Below are 13,331 nucleotides of genomic sequence, written 5' to 3' on the forward strand. Positions count from 1 at the left end.
GAGTAAATAAAACACAACAGAAAGGAAAATTAAAGAAATATTAAAGAAATGTCTGATGTTGCAAAGAAGACATATAGTCACCTTAGAAACCTGCTTTAGTTTTGAATCCAAAGCAAATAAAGAGTGCCATCAGAGTAATTAAACAGAGTGAGCAGATGCCCATATAATGTGCAAACTAATAACTCCAGTAATGTCATCCAAGTTGTAAAACAGTTACTGAAAGAGAAAAAGAAGTAACTATATGGAAAAGAGAGATATTAGCAGAACACAGAGAAAGCTGCAATTAGGATATGAATAGGAAACCAATAACATTTAATCTTTAGTAACTCTCTCCCCCTCTGCAATCATGCTACCCTTTGGGCAGAACAATTCTCTCTCCATAAAAACAAGGCTTGACAAAATTTCCATTCCAATGGCTTGAGAGATTTCTACCTTAAAAAAAAAAAAGGCTTTTCTTTTCCAATCTCAACTTATTCTTACATGCCTTTGTACCCCTGAGCTTATTTTATTGCTGCTAGATAGTATTATTTTTCATTTATTTCTCTTAAACATTTCTCCATGCTTCTGCAGCCTCCTTGGCTGCCTTCATTTCCTGATTTGAAAAAGCCTGCTGGATGGATGATCTTGAGTTCTGGTGAGTCTAATGGACACCTTCATGGGATGGTTTGAAGTGCCTTCATCTGGGAGGCTTTTTGACTTTTCCAGTCTAACCTGCAACCTGGAATCCCTTGATGGTGTCCCATACAACTAGGAACAGGCCATACCCTACTTAGTTTCTGAGCCCAGACAAGGGATATCAGATGTTACCACCAGCTAAGGCTATATCCTTATGATGTCTTCCAGGAGGACTGAATTGAAGAGTCAAAAGGGTGCAGATCAGTGGAATTAGTATAGAGTGAAAAACTGGACATTCACTTGTATGTTTCAGCTACCTGTAGCTATGGGAAGTGCAAGATCTGCCACACCATTGGTTAAAATTTCACTGAAGTTGTCACCTTTGAAAACAAGGCTCACCTCTGAAAAACAAACACCTCTGAAGGCAGTTATTTTTCACCCAATTTAAAGGTAGTGATTATAATAATAATAATAAAAGTAGACCACATTTCTGGCACAACACTTTTAAGGACTTTTGCAATGGCTCCTGTTAGATTAATCAATATTCCCCTATTGCCCTCACCCTATTTGCATTTTTAAAAAAAATCTCAAGCTTCCATTAGCAGATTAGACTGTTCTGTAGATAGAGAACAAAACCATGGTGAATGGGAACTCACTTCAAAACTATAATAGTTTTTTTTTTTTTTTTAATCCCAATATCTGCTGTTGTAGGCCTTCTGCCTCAGCATTCACAGTGGACAATTTCTCCTTAGTTTCATTTAACTTGCTGAAAGGGATCTGTCTGCACTTTTACATTGTAAATGCAACCTACTATAATAAGCAGAAAGAAATCAATAACAATCTCAAAACCTCAGTCCATCTTGCATGCTAAGCAATGCACATTTTTAGGTGTAGCCAAAGTTGGCTGGGCTGGACGATTAAAAATTTAATCCTTAGAGAAACAAGATGGTTCAAAATAGTTTTGCCTTTAAAGAAAAACACCATGACAACATTGCACCAATTCTTCTTCAATGTCTAGTTGGAGAGTTTATCTCCATCTCTTCTGAGCGTGGGTTCCTCTAGACGTAGCATCTCTGCATCTTTGGATCTGCCGAATTAATCTGGCAAGAGGGTGAAGAGGCAGGGAGGCTGCACAGGAAGGACAGAGCTGAGAAAGCTAACACTGATGGACACATGGAAAGAGATGATAGAGGAAAATGCCACCTTTCAGGGTGCCTTGGATATTACCGCATAGCATTGATTAATTTGCCCTTCTATTTCTGCCAAATCTCTATTCTTCCCAGCAATATCATTGGTTCATCTTGTGCCTAACCAAGCAATGCCTTCTTCAGCTTTGCTCAACCAAGCACTTTCCCATTATCTGATTTTTCAAAATGTGAATTGCACATACTAAATCTGGGGTCTTCTTAAGGGAAACCCAGTGCTGAATTATTTAGGCATGTTCACTCTAGTGATCTACTATGAATCTACTACGAATACAATTAGCTCCTGGTTTCACAGGCCATTTGGACCTCCTTCCCACCCAAGATGGGGGAGGATGGTACTGAGGCACTCATGAAGAAGGAAAAGCACCATTTTGCTTGATCAAATTGAACCTGTGCCCCATTGGGAAACCATAAATGGTGCAGCATAAAATGGTGCGTTGCTCTTAAATTCATCTCAGTGTTATTTATAAGGAATCTCAAAGGTTGGGGAAATGTGGGCTGCAAAGCAAGCTTAATAATAAGATTGCATGACTTGCTTTCATGTGTACAGCAGTCACGACTCCTAGCAAATTGAGAAGATAACTTAGATTTGATTGCATTCCATTTCTGTCACATTTTCTTGCCTCCTCCTCATCCCCTTGTTGATATAGTTTGCATTAAAAAAGTGGTCTTGCCTTTCAATTGCTCTTCATTTCATATATATATATATATATATATATATATATATATAGTTTCCATAGTAACTAATGCCAACAGAGCAAAGAACAATAATTTAACTGTGCAGCAACACGTGCCATATAATAGCAGCTTCAGCATTCATTTCAGTGTAATTCAAAAGATTAGGTGGGTCCCTAACGATGAATCAGTTGGATGTTTATGCCTACATGTTTTGGTGTATAAGCCAATTAGTCAATCCACAAGGTCATATAACCTTAGTATGTAGAACCTGTGTTTAACCAGTTTCAAATGGGTTCAAAAAACAGCAGCTATCTCAGTATTATTAGAGGAAAGTCATGGCTACTGTATGTGTTACATCATCATGTTACACTAGGATGAAGTGACTGAATTTTACATCACTGCTGTATACATTTGCCAATAATAGTAATAGTAATAATAATTTGTACCAAGGCAATACCTTTTTTTGAGCTAAGAAAAGTACTGGGACACTCAGGAATTACAAAAGTTGAAGGATGACAAGGGTAGATCTGATCTTTTGCCTGCTTAGTTTATCAAATCCCTCCAACCCATTTCTTTTGTTGAGAGTTCCTACTGAATTTCTTTTAGAGCAAATGCCTAAGTTATTTTGGGGTGCTCCTGCTGCCTTGGACACAGAAGATGAAGAATTTGGGAGGAAGCAAAAAAATGGTTTAGGTCAATTAATAAAATGTGATGGTAGGAAGAAACAGAACATGTTTCCACCATTCATTTGTCCATGGATCCTCCTAACTAGAAAAAGGTGGTGTAATTTTGGAGCATATCACTTTAAACCTTAGGCAGATGGGTACATTTTTAAATATTAGCACATTATTATTGAACATTAACACATCCAGAGACATTGACAAATCAGCTTATTTAGCAGCATGGATCTTTTTATTTATTTGTTTATCATATTTTTATCACCACCCATCTCCCTCATATGGGGGACTCTGGGCGGTTCGCAATAAAATGGTTTTAAAATTCAATAAAATCATAAATAATATCATTCATCCATAAATATCAATATCAATAAATAAATATAAAATGTAATGAAATCCAAGTAATGGCAGATCTAATACCACCCAAAGAGGGACAAGACCAGCATTGGCAGGACTAGGGAACCAACCAACCCCAAGAGTGGCCTTTTTCATTTTCTTTTGGTTTCTTGCAAATCTATAAGGCACATCTGTCCAAGGACACATAACCCAGCAAGAAAGAATTGAAAAGCAAGATCCAAAAATGACAAGTCAAGATGAGGACACACCAACATTTTTGTCTGAGGGTTTACTTATTTATTACTTATTAGAAAAATGTATATGGCTGCCCATATTTTATATACATACATACATACATACATACATACATACATATATAAATAACCAACCCTTGGGGCCAACAAACAAATATACACATAATAAAATATGCAAGGTTAAAAAAAAAAAAAAGCCTCACACATCACCAGACACCATAACAATATCCTCTCAAAAACACTGAAAATGTTGGGCTGGCCCAGGATGGAAAAGTCAGGTCTTAACAGCCTTCAGGAAGGCACGTCTGTTTGGAGGATTGGTGCTGTCAACTGTTAATTCTACAAAAAGGGTTTAGAGTGTCTTTCACTGTACCCTTGGACTTTTTTCTGAGTATACCCATGGCTCCTAACTACAACGAATAGGCAATATTATGCTTGAACTGTTCTGACACTACGTCACCTACTCTGCTTTCCAAATTAATGTTCTGCCTGATTAATGCGGAGATAATTTTATTTTGTCTTGTTCTATTCCTCGTCTGACAAGATTTCTTTGAGGGTGAGGTGTGAGGTTTGCACATTTCCCCCCACCCGTCTTGATCCCCCATCCAGTTGCACGTCATCTTCTAACACCCCATCTTAGAAGCAGGCCAATACTTTGACCACATCCGTGGTCTTGGAAATATAATCAAGATACATTTGGACCAAAGTCATAGCAAGTGATCCAGAAGCCTCTAGGTGAACTGAAGTTGAACTGACAGTAAAAAATGAAGGGTAATTTTGTTCTGCATGGTTTATTTATTATGCTGATAAGATAGTAGGCTAGCATCAACCAGGAAGGATCACGTAGACTTCTGGCATTGTGGTCTCAGCTGGAGAGAGCGGGATCATAGGGAGGTAGAAAAAAGACTGGTGGAATTCTTGCCCCAAATCTGAAGAGCTAAAGGCTTGTTTTATGATTTTACTTTTGGTGAGCAATGTTGAGAGAAGAGAAATATGCTTTCTTTTCAGGATGAGTTAAACTCACACTTACAGAACTCTGAAATTCATTGACTGTCATGAAAACATCTTCTGAGGGACCTTAAAAAACCTAATAGGTCATCTTGTTTGGCACTGCTCCCCCCCCCCCCCAAGCCTGCAGCATTTTCTTAGTATAAACCATCTTCTCTTTCTTGTGTGACTTCTGCCAATCCATCAATTGGAGGCTGTGATTTTCTAGCAGGCACTCAGGAGGGGGGGGGGGGGGGAAACAGTTATTGACATTGTTTCTTTTCTTCTGGGTATTACCTGAACTTGTACATTTTTCCTTCAAGCTCCCTCAGTGGGATAAAGGGAATAAATGTGAGTAGGACATTTCTAGGTGACAAAAGCTTAGTAGCTCTCACCAAAGCTTGTAGAAAGCACACTCTTTGGGGATGGAAGAAAGAGTGGTACACTCACAAGTCTTCTTATGGTACTTCCCCAGATTGGCCAGTATGAAAAGCGAACAAGTGATAGAAGAAGGTGTAATACAGAAAACAGCCAAATCAGCAGTAGCAGTCTTTACTTCCTCCAACAATAAAGCACAATACTCCTGTAAGAAGTAAGGAAGATGACCCTGATGGAGATACGCAGGAACCGTTACCTAGGCAAAAGGGGCTGAAACATTCTTTAAGTCCAGAGCAACAAGATCACATCTGGAAGTGGTTTAGATAGACACCTCCCTAATGCACTGAAGTATAAGGAGGAGGAGGAAGTTGAACACAATCATACTTGCAAGGTTCTGTTCTTAGAGCCCACCTCAATAAAGGTAGTTTTAGCCTTCCTGTGGAGTTGATTTCCTGACATCTCCCAAAAGAAATTTGGAAGAAGTTCCCAAGTACCCTGTGAATAAGGTAGAACAATAAAGGCCTCTTTCTTATAGTGGGGGGACTTCTGACAAATTGCAAGGTAGAGTTTAGCATAGGATTAAGCAAGGGAGCTTCAGATCTGGTATATCTATACTTGGATCTACTAACTGTTTTATATACTGATTTTTTTTCCCCATCAAAGGTTTATAGTAAGAACCTTTGAAATTACACTTTGCTAGCAGTGTTGAGAATTCTCCATTTGAGGACTGCACTTTCCAGAAATGTTGCCCAGGGAAAGGAAAGGTCTACTTATATTATTCAATTTGGTGGTGATAGATAGGCCCTTGTTGCTGACAACTGGTGAGGGAACCCCTGCGAATAAAAGAAAATGTGAAACCTACAGGAACCAGAATTGACAGCTTTATATACTCCAAAATATATTGTGGGCAACTTCATTGCCACTTATATTGCTGGTGGTTTTTCTTGTGAAATGGCAAAATGATATTCAGTGTACATTGATGCTCAAAGGATGAGTGGAAGGTAGGACACCATAAATAATACATTCAGACTAAATATACATAGCAATTTGCTCCCCACCACACACCTCTAATTACCAGAACCAAATCATCTAACCTCTTTTTCTCAATTTCAGTTCAATAAGAGGCCATCTTGTGCTCATCCAAAGTGATGGGCTTTGAAGGGATCTGGATTTATTTTTGCTACTTTGATGAACTGAGTGAATAATTTATACCCCAAGTCTCAAGTGCCCTACCTAAGCAAACTTAGAAATGTTCTTGCAGTGCTCTTAGATACCAGCTTGCTGAAACATGGAGGGCTATCAGGATGTTTTATTGCCCCTGTTCCCGTAATAAGCCTTTTTATCTCCTCACTTGCCTGAAATGCTGGAGAAGGGAAGAAACAAAAGAATCATGGAAAGGGGGGCACAGGTACTATAAAGAAAGCACACAACAGCATAGGCTGGGTCGGTGTGAATCCTTCTTGGAGGAGGACATTTCTTGGTGGCAAAGGAGCCATGGAGAGACTGCAAAGGGACAACAGGGAACACTGCTGGATAATGCCACTGAAGTTTTCAAGGTTCCCGATTGCTTGTATATGTATCTTGTTGGTTTAGTGTTAGCTGAACCTTGAATTATTTTTATATGGCAGTCTTGGACTTAGGAACCACTGATCAAACCCTTAAGATCACTACCCAGAGGCTGTGCTTAATTACCCTCCAGCATCGTAGCATTACTTCACTGGCACAGTTGTGGACATATAAAGTATGCAACAGATGAGCCATGCAGCACAAAACCGGACCACAGCATCTGGGGGCCTCGCAGAGGTTCATTCATTCATTCATTCATTCATTCATTCATTCATTCATTCATTCATTCATTCTATATTTCCACCCATCTCAAACTAGTGACTCTGGGCAGCTGAGATGTGAGGCTATTATATTTCACTGCACAGCCCTCGCTTGGAGGTTTATAGCCTTCCTTGATAATAATAATAATAATAACAACAACAACAACAACAACAACAACACTTGGCCTAGTTCACTAACTCTACATTTGCCATCCTTGCCTATTCAGATTATATTTGGCAGAAACCGTTTTATAAGCAGTGAAACCATTTCTGTCTTTAAAAAACAAAAAACTGTGGATCTGCATCTCCCCTTTTCCTGTATATTTGAGAGGTGTGCCTTGTTTGGCTTTTGTGAAGCCTGTTGAGAAACCCAGTGGAGGAGAGCAGTGCCCAAAATGGGTCCAATTGGTTCTGAACTTCAAGGGGGAACAAATGCTTCTGGTGCCAGGAAGCTTTAAGGAACCCATTTTGCTTATAAAACTTTTCTCTCACAAACCAGAGAAAAAGTGGGAAAGACTTTTGGGGGGGAGCTTGATAATTTAAGAGGGACATTGGAGGATTCTAGCGGGCCTTTGTGGGTCCAGTGAAATACTTTGGCTCTGAGGTGGCTGTTGTTTTAGTTTTATCACGTGACGAAACAGAGGATCGAAAACACGTTTGAGAAGATTCATTTTTAAGAGAGTAATAAATAACTTTTAATGTGACTTTTTAAAATGATGTTCTACAAAGTCTATTTAGATAAGGACCTTCTGGAGGCAGTAGGATTATCACAAAGGGTATTATCTGAGACTCCAGAGAAATACTAGTATCATTACATGCTGAGAAACCTTTTCTCTTTCTTACTAGAAAGAAATTGAAGTGGTATTTCTTGCTAAGGTATAAAGTAGATTAATGCTTAGGTGGTATATATGGGTCAATGTACCGCACATGGCTAACTTGTGTGTGTGTGTGTGTGTGTGTGAGGCTAGATCAGTAGTTTCTCTAGGTCAGCATCCTCCCTGCTGGCAATGGTTCAAAAGATGTTTTAATGAGTTCATAATGTCATGGGAAGTATAATGCCAATTAAAAGGAAGTCAAGTGATTTTATAGAGGACATCAGGGTGAAAATAATCTCTTTTTGTTCAAGTTCTTGCTACCTACATTGAGTTGTCTGGATTTGGGGAGCCTAAATGTGGCTGCCCTAGATTTCTTAGTGGAGTACTATTAAAGGCAAAGAGTAGTAGCCTGATCAAAACAGTGGCCATCTAATAAATAGAAGATATCATGAATAAAGATCTGCTCATGAGTATGTTGACACATCAGTAGAAACTTTTCAAGGTCTTTTCCAATGGCTTGAAGCTAAACCTTGGGTAGAAATTCCAGAGCTATAGATTAATAATCTTCAGTGCTATATTCTTATTGTGAAATTGGTTTTAAATCTGGTTCAATCTGGGATTGATTCTGCTTTCTGCCAAGCCAATCATGGGAACTAATGCTTATCATTTATTTAGTTGCTTCCTATTTACCAACCACTTTTCTTCTGATGCTCTTGCATCAAAAAAAAGGGGGGGGATTGAGGAGAAAGTAAAAGAGGAAAATAAACCAATTTTAGCAGCAAAAACTTCCCCGCTGTTAGGGATCCAGGCTAGAGAAACCAAATGGCCTTTTCAGTTTAAAATGGAGGTAAAGCTAAATTTACCACCATCCGTAAATCTTTCACTGATTCCTTCACTGTGAATTTTGTTGCTGTAGATTCAGCAAATATTTAGTCACCTGTTGTCAGTAAGTGGCATTTGGAAGGATATGGAAGTTGCTGTGAAATTTTATATACTAGTAGTAATGCAGGATTTAAGCTCTTTTTGTTGGAAATGTAACAAGGGTTCTCAAGGGACTATAAGCACAGTATTTGATTTCTCTCAGTGTGCTGGATGGTGTCTCTGTGTGTGTGTGTGTTGTGTATCACACTCTCCCTGAAGAAACCCCCATAACTTATTTATAATGTAGGCACTGGTGTCCACAGGGAGTGTCAAAAAGGCAACATGGAAGTTATAACTGAAGCCTGTCTCCCTTTCCACACAAGCAGCTATGATACCATAACTATCATGTTGCCTTTTTTGACACCCCTAATGAATGCTAGCAATCTGCAGATTTCCAGTTTTTCTGTGGCAAACCATCAATAGATTAGTATAGACTACTCTCACCTAAGTGAGGATCCATTTACTCATATTCAACAGTTCCAAATTCTGAGAAAGTCTTGTTTCAGCCCTTTGATCATGCTTGCTTTGAGGTATTTTTTTTTTCCTTTTCAACATGATTATATAACATTAAGCAAAACATTGGGCAGTTGGTCTGTTGAGTTAGATGATGCAAGCTTAAAAGTTCACCAGGCCCCAGAACTCAACTTTAGTCTGGTTTTAATCTGAATTTATATTTAATCAGACAACTCTGACCAGCTTGATCTGTAAATATTATCTGGGAAAAAAAGGAAAACAAGGAAATAAATTAGCTACAACTACAAGTGAATTGTGCCTTATTTTTTCTTCTGTAGAAGACTTACTGTAGGGGGAAAAAGATGGAGGGAAATATCATGACAAACTAGTAGTAACAAACTAGTAGTAACAACATCACATTTTTTATGAATATTACTGACTTGACTTGGGTAAGTTAAGCATGCCTTCTCCAACAAGTGTTACTATATGGGAAGATTCAGATATGACTTTCATTCAATGAGTCACACAAATAGAAACATGGTCAGCTCTGCTTTTGATGGGTCTCTAAGAATATTGTTCTTTATGGGCTCCTGTCCCCCACCCTCCGCACTCCACCACACCCTCATGGTGGAGTGAAACTGCACACATTGTCCAACAGTAATGATACATCAAGGATATTGTGCAAAAGTAAAATGATGGATTTCTGGATGTCCAAGGGGGTTTGCTAGGGCCATGCAGATTTTTTGTTTCCTTCTATCAGTTTACAATGAAATGGATGAAAGATAAATTATTAACCCCTGACCCCAGAAGGATTTTGGTGAAATTCTTCTTTGAGGATTCTTGTGGTTCTGGAACTTTTTTTAATAAAGAGGTCTCCATTGTGTGTGTGTGTTTGTGTGTGCGCAATCTTTCATTCTTCAGTCGTGTCTTCTGGTTTGATGCCATCTTGGCTTTCCACACTTCAATTAAGTTCTAACAGAAGACATCAGATGGGAAGTTCTCCCATGGGGCTCTCCCAGAATGGGAAGTGTGGGTAGCCAGGCAGATTTCAGGGTGATATAAATATACAACACAGATAACAGCATCAGCAATAGAACCCAGTGTGGAGTTAATGGAATCGAATGAGCTATTTGGCCCTTGAATTTGTCAGCCTGGCATTTAATAAGACAGAGGAACAGGCTGCTCTTGGCACTACCCACTGAGTTAAAATTTGTCTCCTTGTACTTCTTGCAGAATGTCACAGCTAAAAGAAAAAGGAAAGGCCACAGTTAGACCATGGTTGTCTGGCTCCTGAAGGAGAAGAGATGTGTGATGGTCTTCTCCCTGTTTGATTGGAAGCTTGGTGGTTTCTTTAAATATAAGTCCTAGTTTACTCTGCCCCTAAACATGTATTTGTTTTCTACACCCAGTGACACCTACAGGTGACAGATTATGATGACAGACATTGCAACCTCTCTTGTCTGGCTTCACTTTCTAAATTCAACTCTTCTTTTCCAAGTTTCCCCTCTGAGAGTCCAGTTCTGTCTCATCTTGACCAATACTGTAGGCTTGAAAACTACTGAAGTGTGGATTTGCAACTTGGATTACAGGACTGGGCAGAATACATTCCTTCCTAAGAAATGTAAGTGTGAGACATTGGAATCAAATTTCCATCTTCCTCAACTAGCATAGATAGCTAATCTTAACACCTCTTCTGTTGTTGTTGTTGTTGTTTGTTTGTTTTGTTTACTTTCCAGACTAGCCTACAGCCCTGGGAACTTCCTAGTAGTTTTTCATCCCAGTATGAACAAGGTTAGCTTTTTTGACTTTAGACAAGGGTGGCTAGATGCTGCCATATGGTCAGCAGAGTTCACTGGTGTTCTAATTTGACCTCTGCAATCATAACTTGCATCTCATTATCTATTTTTAAATTTTAAGTCTACGGCAACAAATATATAACTGTTTTGCAATTTAGATATTATTGATTGTCGTAAGTCTGGAACAATACCAGGGGTATCCTCAGGGCATGGTTGAAAAATCAAGATGGTGGCCATAATGGTATGCTTGAAGATCTGTTTTTCATTTGCCTACCCTGTGCACACCTCTGAACAGCACTAAAGAAATGGAGAATGATAAGAGTCTAGAAATATTGCTGGATTAGATAAGACCAAAGACTCATCTAGGCCACCACCTTCTTTCAATATCCACTCTAGTGCTCAGGAAGTGATCCTTCTCAATACTGTCCCCAGCAATTTATTTACACAGGAAACAGCCTCAGTGACTACTTCCATAGATCCTAATTTGCCATAATGTGGTTTGTTACATTTGGGCTTGATATGTCATTTGAACCAGGGTTCACAAACCACAGTGGTGTGACGCATGGTTTATAGCTTACTGTGTGTGAATCCGGCCTGCTGCAGTTAATAAACCGTTGTTACCCAAGTTATGACTCAGCTTTATATGCAAACCCATCCACACAGACTGGTAATGAGCTAGGCTTTAATACGGCTTGTTTGGTTGCCTGTTTTGTGAACCTAGATATTGTGGTTTAATGAAATTTGAGAACTTAGTTGTGGTAAAGTCAACAAACCCTGATTAGACATATATAATGGGATTCATTTCCCACATAAATTAGTTCCAGGGAACTGAAGTGCAACCAGGCAATAATAAACTGGCTGATATTATATACTGCACTAATACATGTTTGTTTTAATCATGGTTTATGGAATAAACAATAGCAAACTGCTTCATATATTGTGCTAAGCCAAAGCCAAAGAAAACATCCATGAGGAAGAGGAGGGTGGAACTGAGTGAGTCATGACTGACTTTCTGTACTCAACTGCAGATTTTTCTTAGTTGAAGAGTAGGACATTCCTTGTTCTCTCTTGCCATCTACAGTCAAAAATAAATACAGCACCAGAGTGAATTTAAAAAAGAAAAATGAAAAGTGCATATAAAGTAAAGATTTTCATGTTCAGCAAATTGTTTATCTGACAAAGTTGCTTCTAAATTTGTAAACCCTTTTCTTTTAAATGATGCCAATAAAAAGCAGAATTCTGATAATATTAAATAAAGATGAAGAGTGGAAAACATACATGATGCTTTTGACAAAATTGTGGTGAAAGGTGAAAGGTTCCTTGTGCAAGTACCGAGTCAGGTCTGACCCTTTTGGGGGACGCTGTTTTCACAACTTTTTCTTGGCAGACTATACTGGGGTGGTTTGCCGTTGCCTTCCCCAGCCATCCCCTTCCCCAGCAAGCTGGGTGCTCATTTCACCGACCTCGGAAGGATGGAGGGCTGAGTCGACCTGAGCCGGCTGCCCGAGAGAGAATCCAGCTTCCGCTGGGACCGAACCCGGGTCGTGGGGAGGGTTTCGGTTGCAATACTGCTGCCTGCCACCTGTGCCACGCGAGGCTCTTCTTTGACAAAATTAGATCAGCCTAAATGAAGGCATTACTCTACTGTTTTGATCTTCCATATCTAGGATCTTAAGAATATAATAGGGAAATCTATTTCATGTGTCACTGTGTAATATTTCTATGCATGTGTCTTGTAAGCAGTTTTTCTAATAAATGCATTTTCGCATGCCCGTTTCCCTAATCTACTCCCCTTTTTTTTAATTTCCCTGAGAAGAAAGCCCCAGTTCTAGCCCCCCAAAGCCACAAATAAGAACACAAGGATTGTGATTTCTGAAGAAGCTCCTGGGGCGGTGGGGAGGAGTGGGATGAAGAATTCTATTTCTGAAAATATTTATTCTGAATTACCACTGGCACTTCCACGGAGGAGTACATGTATCCCTCCCTAAAAAAGAAATGGACTTGGTTAAATATGGTTGCAGCGCTTCTGAACCCTGAAGCATTCAGTTTCACCGAATGGTCAAAATGGTCATTAAAATAAGAGAGCTCACTTTGTTTCAATTTGCATTAATGGGCCTGCAATTACGTACCTGGACCTGTAAATATTCTTTTATGGCTCATTATGTCCAGGTTATCTTTTCTGCAACGTTGAATCTCAGAGATGCCCTTTGAGAAATAGATGTTTGCTCTTCTCCTTGAGAAGTCGCAGGCAAACTTTGCAGACCCTTCCTGGAAGCGTGGAATATAACTTCCTCCCAAGAGTGGATTAAAGAAAATAGCCCAGAAACTCTCAAGACATTGGATCTAAGCCTGGAAACCCACTTCTTACATGACTTTTGTACTGTTTTTGG

This window comes from Candoia aspera, chromosome 12, assembly GCF_035149785.1.
Source record: "Candoia aspera isolate rCanAsp1 chromosome 12, rCanAsp1.hap2, whole genome shotgun sequence".
NCBI lineage: Eukaryota > Metazoa > Chordata > Lepidosauria > Squamata > Boidae > Candoia > Candoia aspera.